Source organism: Pangasianodon hypophthalmus, chromosome 10 (assembly GCF_027358585.1).
Source record: "Pangasianodon hypophthalmus isolate fPanHyp1 chromosome 10, fPanHyp1.pri, whole genome shotgun sequence".
In the NCBI taxonomy this organism is placed as follows: domain Eukaryota; kingdom Metazoa; phylum Chordata; class Actinopteri; order Siluriformes; family Pangasiidae; genus Pangasianodon; species Pangasianodon hypophthalmus.
This window is the reverse complement of record NC_069719.1, coordinates 11,761,737-11,775,956: the sequence shown is the minus strand read 5'-3', so window position 1 is coordinate 11,775,956 and position 14,220 is coordinate 11,761,737.

The window sequence follows — 14,220 nt, the reverse complement described above, 5'->3', positions numbered from 1 at the left end:
TATTGGCTTTGTCTGCCTATAACAAGCTTTAACATATACATGAAATATGTTTCACCAAAATTATGTATAAAAAATGTTTTATTTATAACCTTGCCTATGCTTTAAGCCCAACGTGATCAAAAGCTTTCTGCAGTGTACACTCAACACTTTAACATCAGGCATGTTTAAAATATACCTAATATTTTTGAATAGCAATTTCTATATAAAAGTATAAGTAGTGTGCACTGTAATTGGGTGAAAAAACATGGCAATAGTGAATCTGATTATGTAGTGTTGTTTTCATTGGAAACAACACTACATAATCAGATTATCAAAAAAAATAAAAAAAACTATGCATGTTTCTTCTTGAAAGCTGAGAATGATGAAAATACCAGTGGCACAGTCAATGCAGGCTGGTCTAGAGTTTAGTACTTCGCATCTAATATTTCTGTTGAATAAGTAATTACCATTACTTTTAAATCATATCATATTACAGGAAATTAAAAGCATTACGATGTTGTGAAAAGTGTTTTGTTCCAGTTTTTTTGACTGAACTTTCTAAAGCTGGTCTAATCAGCCTTCAGTCCTCAGGCCATTTGCTTTATTCTAATCAGCTGATTGCCTCGAGTTTCATCATTCTTATAGATCTGAATATGTTTTTCTCCTCTGCATGACAGTTTTTTTTTTTTTTGACATGCTTCTGCTCATTTGTGGAGGCGAGTGCCCCTTGATCCTCCTGTTCTTTTCCGGTCAAATTTGACTGGTTTGCTGTTTTCATCTCATAACGATGGTTTTCCACATCTGACTCACGTACGGCTTAGGCATCTGAGCACATAAAATTAACAATAACTGGTTTTCTACATCTGTGGTGTTCCAGGGGTGAGACTATAAGATGAAAAATAAGAAATGTCTCTGTCACTCTCACAAGTTCTCCATCACAATGTTCTCCCTCACCGTGTTCTCCCTCACTGTATTCTCCCTCACTGTATTCTCCCTCACTGTATTCTCCCTCACTGTATTCTCCCTCACCATGTTCTCTCACTGTATTCTCCCTCACCATGTTCTCTCACTGTATTCTCTCACTGTATTCTCTCAATGTATTCTCCCTCACCATGTTCTCTCACTGTATTCTCCCTCACTGTATTCTCCCTCACCATGTTCCCTCACTGTATTCTCTCAATGTATTCTCCCTCACTGTATTCTCCCTCACCATGTTCTCTCACTGTATTCTCTCACTGTATTCTCCCTCACCATGTTCTCTCACTGTATTCTCTCAATGTATTCTCCCTCACCATGTTCTCTCACTGTATTCTCCCTCACTGTATTCTCCCTCACCATGTTCTCTCACTGTATTCTCCCTGACTGTATTCTCCCTCACCATGTTCTCTCACTGTATTCTCTCACTGTATTCTCCCTCACCATGTTCTCTCACTGTATTCTCTCACTGTATTCTCCCTCACCATGTTCTCTCACTGTATTCTCCCTCACTGTATTCTCCTTCCCTGTATTCTCCTTCACTGTATTCTCCCTCACCATGTTCTCTCACTGTATTCTCTCACTGTATTCTCCCTCACCATGTTCTCTCACTGTATTCTCCCTGACTGTATTCTCCCTCACCATGTTCTCTCACTGTATTCTCTCACTGTATTCTCCCTCACCATGTTCTCTCACTGTATTCTCTCACTGTATTCTCCCTCACCATGTTCTCTCACTGTATTCTCCCTCACTGTATTCTCCTTCCCTGTATTCTCCTTCACTGTATTCTCCCTCACCATGTTCTCTCACTGTATTCTCTCACTGTATTCTCCCTCACCATGTTCTCTCACTGTATTCTCCTTCACTGTATTCTCCCTCACCATGTTCTCTCACTGTATTCTCTCACTGTATTCTCCCTCACCATGTTCTCTCACTGTATTCTCCCTCACTGTATTCTCCTTCCCTGTATTCTCCTTCACTGTATTCTCCCTCACCATGTTCTCTCACTGTATTCTCTCACTGTATTCTCCCTCACCATGTTCTCTCACTGTATTCTCTCACTGTATTCTCCCTCACCATGTTCTCTCACTGTATTCTCCCTCACTGTATTCTCCTTCCCTGTATTCTCCTTCACTGTATTCTCCCTCACCATGTTCTCTCACTGTATTCTCTCACTGTATTCTCCCTCACCATGTTCTCTCACTGTATTCTCTCACTGTATTCTCCCTCACCATGTTCTCTCACTGTATTCTCTCACTGTATTCTCCCTCACTGTATTCTCTCACTGTATTCTCCCTCACCGTGTTCTCCTTCACTGTGTTCTATGTTCTCCTTCAACATGTTCTCTCTCTCACTGTTCTCGCTTTCACTTGTTCTCTTTCTCACTGTTCTCTCTCACTGTGTTCTCCCTCACTGTGTTCTCTCTCTCACTGTTCTCTCTCACTGTGCTCTCCCTCACTGTTCTCTCTCACTGTGTTCTCTCTCACTGTTCTCTCTCACCGTTCTCTCTCACTTTGTTCTTTCCCACCACATCCTTCATTCCTGTTTCCTCCCTCACTGTGTTCTACCTCACATGTGCTCTCACACCATGTTCTTCACTGCATTCTTTCTCACCATATTTCTCTCTCACCATGTTTTCCTTCACATGTTCTCTTTCACTGTGTCTTTCCTTACTATGTTCTCTCTGACCTTGTTTTTCTTCATATGTTCTCTCTCTTACTGTGTTCTTGCTCTTTGCATTCTTCCTCACCTTGTTCTCTCTCACCACATTCTCCCTTACTGCATTCTACCTCACATGTTCTTTCTCACTGTGTTCTCACTCACATATTTTGCCTCTCTGTGTTTTCCTTCACTTGTTCTCCCTCACAGGTTCTCTCTGACCACATTGTCCCTCACTGCATTCTCTCTCACCATGTTCTATCTCACTGTGTTCTTCCTCATTGCATTTTCCTTTGCCATGTTCTTCCTCACTATTTTCTCCTTCGGATGTTCTCTCTCATGGTGTTCTTCATCACTGGCTTCTCTCTCACCATGTTCTCTTTATTGCATTCTACTTCACATGTTCTTTCTCAGTGGGTTCTTCCTTAGATGTCTCACTGCTTTCCTGGTTATATTTTGCAGCAGTATGTACAATGTAGCAGATACATTTGCAAACCACATGTCATTCAGACTGTACATTGTCACTCGTGCATGAATGTGCATATACACACAAAAGGGACCGACTCAACTGGTGAGGTTTATAAATGAGATGTTTTGCCCTATAACATGATTAAATCTTTGCAAGGCAAGTGAAGCTTGGGTCACTGTGTGGTGCTGTTCATTTTGCCTTGTAACCTGATTGACATTGTAATGCCTGAAATGCAGGTATCTTGGTGAAAATTTGTCCTGTCAGTCTAGCTTATCCATTTTTGATACTCAACAAGATTGTCCTCTGGTCTCGGGTATACAGTGCTCCAAATTGAACATTTATTGTGTTTATTTTACTCAAAAGTGAGTGGTGTAATGTTAATTTTAAAAAAAAAGCTTATACACAATAAATTCTGGAAAAGAAGTATAAATCAATTAAGAATAAAGTGATATTTATTATTAGAAGCCTTTTTAAGGATGACATTAAATTACACCAGCTGATGATTTATCAGAACTACATCAACATCTTAATGAAAGGTCTTAATAAAATAAAACAATAATATAAAACAAAAACAAATAAAACCCCTAATCCCTCAAAGCATGTAGACATCTGTGTACAAATGTACCATTTATTGTACCTAGAAGAGGAAGTAATAGCATATTGTGTTTTGCTTTTACCAGCACTCTGTGAAATCCAGGTATCTTTATTATTAAATAGCAGGTCATGATTTCACATGGGTACTTTTCTCTAAAGAACTTTTGTACATATGCTCCCTTAACTTCTTTGAACTACATGTTGTTCCACACGTACAGAGAAAAGTGAAAAGAGCAGGGATGTAATTGTACTTTACAGGGTATCTATAATGCAGAGCTAAACATACTCTACGTAATTGTTAGGCTGCATGTGTAGCTAGGCTTTTAGGAATTACTGGGCTTCTTGCCAGAACTGGTTTCTTCAATATTGAGCAGCGAAGGTTGTAGAAGTTTGGTTAGCAGCTATACTCTTGTGTGCAGCTTCTGAACGATCGTCTATGCAAAATGCCTGATCTTTGCAGAAAAACCAGGCAAAAGTTTTGGACTGTAAGAAATCCCTTTATGTCTGTTAAGCTCTTTGTCTATCAAAGTGTGCCACTCCTCCTAAGGAAATCATGCAAGTCTCCCACACCAAGCAATGTTTGTAGTGAACTTCAAGCAGCACAGAATGTTTGTCTTTCTTGATCCCATGTGGATTTTGCAGATAGGCTGTGATCGGTTGCACCTCCCTTATGGTTTATGTTATGAAGATAAAGCATTCCTCAACCATGGATCATACAACATTGCAATTAATTATACAGAGGCCAACGACTTTGTCTTCTGGTTGCAGCGCAGCAAAGTGAGTTTTTTTGTGTAAAAAAATCAATTAAAACTTGCTCTAAAAGACAGTACTGCCCAGAGCTGTTTATCCCTTTATAAATCTCCATGAACACAAACTTCTACTTTTCATTAGACCTACAATGCACATGCTACAGTAAATGTAGGACACTACATTTTATCAGATAATGTTTAATAGGGATGTGACAGGATAATGTAGAAAGACAAAGTAAAATTCCCAAATGACACTAAGGAACTGCAGGAAGGTTTAGCTGACACTGGAGTGGTGTTGCACTATTCTACTGTACAGCTTTGTTTGCACAAACATGATCTGCATGGAGGAGTCATCAGAAGGAAACCTTACCTGGAACCTTATCACAAAAGTGATTGTCTGAGGTATTCACAATAATCTCTAGATAAGACAAAGGCATTTTGGAAACAAGTGCTGTGGACAGATGCAGTAAAAATGGAACTGTTTGGCCACAATCAGCAAAAGTGTTTGGGGGGAAAAAAAGGTAACAGTATTTGATGAAAACACCATGCCAACTGTTATGGTTTTAGGGTCACGTGGCAGCCAGCAGCACAGGAAACATTACATGGGTAGATGGAAGAATGGATTCCAGTAATATCAGCAAATTCTGGAAGCAAATATGATGCAGAAAAGAGACTGTCTTCTACAACATGACAGTGATCCATAATATACCTCAAAATCCATCATTAACTACAAGAAATGCAAGCTGAAGCTTTTGCAGTGGCCCTCACAAACCCCTGACTTGCAAGATGGTGCAATAATAGCTCAGAGCTAGAACTGTTCTGCAAGGAGGAATGGGGGGGAAATTCCTAAAACAAGAATAGAAAAACTCCTAGCTGGCAAGAAAAAGTATTTGCAAGCTGTGATATCTGCCCAAAGAGGGTGTTACTGAATACTGATTTAGTAGGGTGTCCAAACTTTTGCACATGCCACTATTTATTTATTTATTTAAGTTTATCAAATATGAAGTAACTGCATTAATATTTACAGAAAAGGTTTGTTTTTAAAAAATACTTGGCTGCAGAGACTGATTCTTTTCACAAATCAAAAATCAACAAAATATGTAATGCACATCTGTACATTACATCTGTACTTACTGACTTTCAGAACTTACTGACAAGTCAGGTTTTCTCAGAATAATCCACTCTGTGTATGTGCAAATGAACAACAGTTGTAAACAATAGATAATCTCCCTAGACAAAACATTATTTGCATGTGTCCTTTCTTTTTTAATACACCTTCCTTTGCTAGTGCTAATCCTCTCCGGTAAGAATTCCCCCAGTGCCTTGTCAGTTTTATTCCACTCTTCAACTAACTGTTGTGTATTTTATCTCAAGTTTGGGTATGACTCTTTCAGTGTTTCACCTTATGTTCCATATAATCCCACATGTTTTGTATGAGATTGAGGTCTGTTGATTTTGCAGGCGAGTCAGTGTGTCCTCGTGTTTCATCATGCTGACTGAATAAGTAACACACATTTGGTCCTGTGCACCTTACATTTGGGAGTGTCAGTGTTGTGTTCTGCTTGGACGTGAAACACAAAAGGTGCCCTCACAATCTGGCCAGCAACTGAGCATCCGCTTTAATGCCAAGTTACATTTGTCAGGTGCACAGCCTAATGTTGTACAATGCTGCTCTTAGTGGATGTGACTAATTGTCTGTCCAGAGAGCTTATAAAACTGGTAGATATTTGAGTTACAATAGGTAATGGCCTAAAAGGGATATAAAAGTGGAACATTACAGCAGTGTCTGTAACTATTGCTTTAAGTGTTGAGGAATCCAAAACATTTCTTTAGTGCAAACTGAAAGAGCTGACAGGTTCTTCTTCCAGCTGTAATGTCTGTGAAAAGCAAATGTCCTCAATGCAGTTTTTTTTTTTCTTTAATTGCTTTAGAGTAAATTGGTTCCAGGCCGGGTGGCACTGTGGCACAGTGGGCAGCGTTGCTGCTTCACAACTCAAGGGTCCACGGCTCACTACTGAGCTCTGGTTACTGTGTAAAGTTTCACATGTTCTCCCCAAGTCTTTGTGGTTTTCTTCCCTCCTCCCAAAAACAATGCCAGCATGCGGACTGACTACGCAAAACTGCTTCTGGATGTGTGTGCACATGGTGCTGGTATCCTGTCCAGGGTGTATTACAGTCTCATGCCCAGTGTTCCTGAGATAGGAGCCAGATCCACTGTGACTCTGACCTGGACCAAGAGGTTACAGAAGATGAATAAATGAATTGCTGTATGACTGTTAAAGAGATGTCGCCTTGTTGAAGGTAAATAAATGGCTTTTAACTGACCTCACTGTTTCTAACAGATTATTAAATTTAGCAATAACATCGACCTCTGGTGTTACACTGTACTATATCTCTACAATTTTATTTCTGAATGCATTATTTGGTGCTTTCGGAAATAATAAGAAAGTAATTTCATAGTGTAGCATATTAGTTAAAATGGTGTGCTTGTATGCTCTAATTGAAATAAAGAAAAATATATACATTTTGAAAATAACTGTTTAAACATTTATTTTTAAGGTTTCCTTTTTTATAAAATAGGCAATTATTACTGTATGCAGTCTGTTTCCTTTTCAGGTTTCACATTTATTTCAAAGGTATTTCAGTTTCTCTGATTTCCTGTTTAATGTACTTGACTAGCTCATTTCTTATTAGAATTATTATTCATAACAATGTGATTTAATATATATATGCTGAGGTTTTTGAACTAAAATTCAAACAAATGTAGCGATCAGTGTTCCCTCTAAAGCCACGCCCCCAAAAGATATGCAAGAGGCTGAGATTTCTAAACTGACAGGCAAGTAGAGCTGCCTCCTCATCCTGATGTTGAAGGACATTCTCCCATTTACACAGACTGAGATTCTGAGCAATTTTTCTCCATTGATAACTGCCAGAAGGTGAGATGAAATTCACCAAATATTACAAAAAAATGTTAACCTTTAGCCCACCTTTAACATGAATTTTTATTCGTACAACTCCACTCGAATGTGACCGAGTTAACTCTGTTGAATAAAACACAAGCAGTGCCTAAGGTTAAGCATGTCACTGTGGCACACACTCTTGAGTGGTGCAAATATTTCATAATCCAATAATATCATCACTGTGAATAATGAAACAGATGAGGAACAGGAAGTCTGTGTGAAGTATCACTGAGAAGAGAGAGCCTGAGCTCTGAACCATTTTCTTCTTCACTTTCTGCTGTTTGAACTGGGATTATGTAGGCAATCAGCAGGTGAATGGTGGTGACCTACTGTCATCCCTTAGCCCTCTCTTTCTCTCCCTGTCTCTTACTCTCGCTTTGTCCCTCAGAGGTATGTGCTGGGGAGAAAAGTGAACTCATTTGTCTGGGCAGGATGGCGGGAGAGACAGAACTGAAGAACTAAGGTGCTCTAAAATTACAGCATGCTCACCACTCACAAGAAGAGAAACTTCAATTAGGTTCAAAGCACTTCATCATTATTTCTTTTGCCCGGTGATTAAAGTTTGACATTTTAACTCATGCAAACATGAAGATATATATTCTGCCCGTTCCCTTTGGGGTAGGCGGCAGGCTAATGTGCAATTATCACTTCAGCTATGGCACATTTAAGCGTTAAACCTTTTCTTTTTTTTTCTTTTTTTTTTTGGTGTGAGATAAATTTGACTCAGCTGTAAGTAGAATAAAAAATTAATGTGCTTTAAAATGAAACACTGATCGTGATGAAAGGGATGAGAAATGATCACAGGATGATTGTGAAATGCAAATGTCACAAAGTGCTCTGATGGGCATTAGGGTGCTTTTGAAGAAATGAGAGTGCTTGTTATAATCATTATTTCAAGAAGATTTTCTAGCAGTGCACCTGTGGCACACTTCTCTAGTGCAGCTATAAATTGTACTAGAACTTTTAGGTCAAATGACATGATTATCCAGGGTGTATAATTGCCTCAAGCCCAGTGTTCTTGGGATAGACTCCTTATTCATTATGACCCTGAACAAGAATAAGCACTTACAGAAGCTGAATGAACTGCTGAACAAATGACTAAAAGCCTTTAAAAAAAAAACTTTCAAAGACTTTTCAAAACTTTCAAAGCAATGATCTAAACAACCTGCGACATATGACACCTTACTTTACATGCACAAGTTGCACCAAGTTTATTATACACAGAGATCCCATTAAAAATGCATATTGGAAAATCGATGAATTCTATTGCGAATGTCGTTTATCAAGCCCTGGGCTGTACTGCATGTAGAGATTGTGATACATGAACTGATAACTTCTGAGTTCTGTTTTCATATGAATGATAACTTTCTCATTTTGATTGATGATCCATGATAACATATGAAGAATCTCTGGTATTATATGAAGAACATTTCTCTTGTGGTTAATTTTCTACATACAGACCTTGTTTTAAAGATAGTGTCAGTTATGATCATGATTGTGTAGTTGACAAGTTCAGTTTGAAGTCTGAATGTTGTCGAAGAAGCGAGGCTATCAAAATTTAATTATTTCTATGAAGATAGAAAAGAGACTGTATTAAAGGCACAATAGTCTTTTATTTCTTACCGTTACAGATAACCCAGAAAATATGTAGAACATGATTATAAAAATAATTGTTTAAGCAGTGGCCTCAGCACAACTGTATTATGTGGCTGAGAAAAACTTTTGGAAAACTATATTATGGGCTGGAGTGCATGTTTGTGTTTAGATGGGTCAGCGCAGCCAGATAATTCTCCTGTGAGCAAAAACAATGCTGTGCTTTGATAAAACTTAATGACAATAAATGCAATAAAACCATAAATACTGGCAGTGCTTTTCCATGATGGAGTAATTTATTATTATGCACTATATGGCCAAAGGGATGTGGACACCTGTATATGATTGTTGAACATCCTATTCCAAAGGCATGGCATTAATATGGATTTGCCCTTCCCACACCCCCTTTGCTGCTGTAACAGCCTCCACGCTTCTGGGACAAATTTGCACTAGATTTTGGAATGTTGTTGTGGGGATTTGTGCCCATTCAGCCACAACAGCATTAATGAGGTCGGGCACTGATGTCAGGAAAGGAGGCCCAACGTGCAGTCGGTGTTCCAATTCATCCCAAAGGTGTTCACTGGGGTTGAGGTCAGGGCCTCCTGTGCAGGCCAATTTGCGTGCTTCCAAATCAACCTTGGCAAACCATGCGTCTAATGCGCCCCATAGTTCCAATGAAGAGAAATCTTAATGCTACAGCATACGAGGATATTATAGACAATCATGTGCCTCCAACTTTGTGGCAAAAGTCCACATACTTTTGGCCATAGAGTGCATATGATATTATTATATCTCTTAAATCAGTATGAATTTCACGTGTTTAAGTGTTATAACTTGGCTTTCATACAGCTTAAAGTAATGTCATGACATTCCGTGCTAATGCTAACTCTAGTTAAACCACCATAGGTCCTGGGGGTGGGCTCAAGGAGTAAAAAAATAATTCAGCTCCAACAATTTAACAGTTACAGACCTAACTGTGACAAATCTTGCCTGATACTCCTAGAAAGTAGTTCATGTATAAGGACCTGCACATGCAGTGCACCCCAGGGCTTACTGAATGACATTCTCAGTATGTGTATTTTCATGAGATCTACACTATGTCTATAACACACCTAGAGTAACCTTTATAAAATAGGTTATTATACTGTATGCTGCAGGTTGTTTAGATCATTGCTTTGGAAAGATATTTATTCATTCATTCATCTTCAGTAGCTGCTTTATTTTGGTCAGGGTCATACACAGGAATCGATGCTAGTCTATCACCGGGGTCCATGCAAACACTTTTCTAATATACAAAAGTTGGGATGTATATAAACTACATGGCTTAAGTGCCTACAACGTGTCTGAGGATTTTCCACTCTTTAAAACCTTGTGCTTGTGCTTGTGCTTGCCTCAAAAAGTAACAGATCTGCTCTATTTACTACATGAATAGACTCTGATGATTTATGGGTCTCAGTATTGCTTTATTTATTATCATACCTTCTCATTTAGAGCCTTTCACAAGCAATTACTCTTTGTAAAGTAAACTATGCAGAAAGATTTCACAGAAATCTCCTTTTTCATTTAAACAACAGATTGTTGAATCTGTACACAGCACATTGGCTTATGTTTGCCTTTTACCAATTGTATTGTACCAATTGTATATGGAACAGTGAATATGAGCAGCTTAAGGAAACAAGTCATGAATTTGTCTTTGCTCTGTGGTAGGCTGTGAAAATCAGTTATACTTCATCAGGGCAGAATGTTAAATAGTGTTTGGATAATGAGCTACATGTAAAGGCATTTTCCTCTGATTGTATTGATTCTCTGTGGCATTGATTTCAAATTTTTTATTATTTAGAAATTTTCTTATTTATTATTTATGAAGTTTAAATACAGTATTCTCTGTAAATCATGTAAATTTCTCTGCCACTGTTACATTATAAGCTGACATGAGAATAATTTGTCGTTAGTACAAAGATATCAGTGATTTGTGGCTTTAATCATTCATTTATATTGTTTTATTTATTTGTTGTGCACAGAGCTAAAACATAGAACTGATTTTTTGTGTTATACTGCAATGTCTATATCTATATCTTTAACAATAATCCTTCCAATTGTGTTATTTTTGCTTATCATCTAGCTTATAGTGTAGCCTAGTCTTGAATCTCACAAGTTAAGGTGTAAATAAATTAAGGAGCTTCTAAAAGCCTACAAGAAATATACAAAATGTCCAATTTACTAGTTAGGTGAGAGGCCCGTAGTTGTACAGAGATCAGACATGGAATGTCTGCAAGACTCCATTTGCAAGATTCCATTTAATTCAAAAGAATCATAAAAGAAGCTGTCAGAAGCTTTCACTCAGCTGTTTGCTATTATATTATAATTTCAGAAAGAAAACCATGACAAAATATCACTTTTTGTATGTATGTGTGCTGTGCCTATTTGTCAAACCTGAGCCTTTGCATCTTAAAGAGGTTTGTCTCATGGTTAAGATATAACTGTAGCCTGCATATCTATGAATATATCCATGCTCATTTTCAGCTAGACATGAGAAAAGCAATATTTTGTCTTTAGATGGTTGAACCATTTGAGCATGTTCAATCATTTGAGTATAAAAGTGTGAATATTTTGCACCTCTGTGCATCTGCTGCAGATTTGTGCATATAGGCATAGACCATGTGGGAGAACAAAAAAGCAGTCACTCGTGAAGACAGTTCATCCATTTCTACAGTAATAGAGATTTGTATTGAGCTGCTCTATTCTAGGACACTGTATTTTGTACAAAAATAGGTGTTTTTAAGTATGCACACAGATGTGTTTAGATATTTTGCTTGTACTTAACCAGGATTTTGCTTTGGTTTTTACTCAGGTTGTTGCATGTCCTTTCTCTGACAGCAGCTCTGAGTAAACACAGCTGAGGCATCCTCAGTTCACTGTGATGATGACACCATTGGACAGTCAGATAAACTCCATCATGCATGCCTTTCTGTGCTGTCTAAATCATTTATGTCTGCAGAAAATCACACAAACAACACTCGCCAATTACTATAAACAATTCTAGAGCCTTCTAAAGAGCGGTTTAAGGGAACACACCTTCCATTACAATTAAATTAACTGCACAGGCTGTGTTTTTTTTAATTATGTGTATTTTGTTTGCTCAGGCAGAATCTTAAAACACATGGCTCAGTCTGCTATCTCTTGAAGCGTCAGAGAAGAAAACATGATGAATCTATATATATATACAGTATATACAGTGGGGTCCAAACTTCTTTTCAAATTTAATACAGTTTAGATGAATTTCAGAATTTCTTAGTATTTGTCCCACTTTTGCTTCAATGACAGCATGTTCTCGAGCTGTTGTAGAAAACCTGATGATCCCTGTTAGATCAAATCCATCAGAGTTTCATCTCAACACATGCTTCAGTGGAAGGGATAAGACTCGAGGAAGCTCTGACCTTTTGTGCAAAGGGATTAACATGGCCAATTTCACAAATTTGCTTAAATTTAAATAGTGACTTAGAAATGGTGCAGAATCTTAAAAACTGAATATTCAGTATATTGAACATTCCCTTTCTTTGGTTTAAAAAATTTCAAAATTTTCAGTGTGGTCTCTGACTTTTGGACCCCACTGTATTACTGAAACTGCATATAAGTGACTGATGTGAGAACATTTTCCATGTTATGGTTATGTGTATATTCCTCCTTTAAGGAAGCACAGATGTAACAGGATGAACCACAACAGAGTGGGAATATAGAGGAAAGATTAGCTACAGTATCCTCTTTGTGGTCGGATAATGACTAACCTTGAATATCTTGTTAAATAGCTATATCCCACAGAATACTTGGTTAAATAGCTATATCCCAACAGAAATTTACAGAGTACTTCTGTAATTTTTTTTTAACAAAATGGAAACTATAGAATGTCACGATAAAACAGGAAAAAGAACAGTGGTGTTGGGATTTCACCAACCCAACAAGTTAAAACTCCCCAAAATGGGATGTCAATTTGTGAAAGCGATGTCAGACTAGGCTGGATTAAAGCAAAAGTTCTATACGACAGGGTGGGAAAACAAGGGCAAACCAAAGAAGACACACTATACAACTTAATAAAATTACACACAGTTCTAAAGTAGAAGACAAGACCAACATCTTTAAAAATATTGTAAAATATGTACTACCATGTACTACCTATAGACACATAGGGAAAACATCTGTACTGGTCAGGGTCATGTTAGATCTGGAGCCTAGCCAAGGAATAAGGAGCATGAGGCAGGAATACACCCTGGGTATGGGACAAAGAAAAAACCAAAAAACTCAGGAGTGACTGATATATAATGCTTTATGTGATGTATCTGACACTTCAGCTTGCAGCTTTTTAAATTCACTCTCAGAGGGCAATAAGCAATTAACCCCTGGTATTTGGGATCACCAGCAAAAGTAGAATTTTCTTTGATTTCAGAATTCAACAGATGCACTTCTATTCAATCGTTAAGCCTTCCCAAAAAGATAGAATGGCTGAATAGGTTGTTGGTGAAAAAGGCTCTCTGAGTGTCATATGCCGTGATATTCGCTGTATACCTTTGGATAGTGTAAAGGCAATCACACAGGAGGAAAGAGACATTTTGTCAGTGGAGAGCCCTTTATTTTGGGAGATACAGTATGTATGTGTGCCTTCAGTGGCCTGAGGACTGGGCAATGCTGTATGCAGTGACATCCATTTCGTCCATCTCTCTTTTCCCAAGGACATTATCTCAGCCCACGGCTGCAGCAGCAGCCTATTACATAGCCTGGATTCAGAGGTAGATTGAATAAACACTAGAGATATGGCTAGAGCATGTCATGACCTTTAAGGTCACAGGACCAGCCTAAAGTAAACCTGCATCTCTTTTCATATCTGGAACGATGGAGAATGACAAGTGCTGCAGCTTGTACAAACAGAATACAGACTAGGCTGAGATTCAGATCCATCTCCTCTCACAAGCTTTATAGACTAATTCCTGCATGGTGCTCTAGGGTCTAAATTATAATCTATTCATAGATAACTGTTTATTTACTCATTATAAAGATTAATTTCTCTGTGCAACAAGTGTGAATATGTTCATTGTTCTGGCAGAGCTACATTTCTCTAATGGATCAATATTTGTCATCAGGCAGAACTCCAGAGTTGAAAAGATTGCCAGCCCATGAAAAACTCATTTAGAGAGCACACTGAGGATCATGGAAACTGTTTGTAATCAAGATGCTCAATAACCATCTAGTG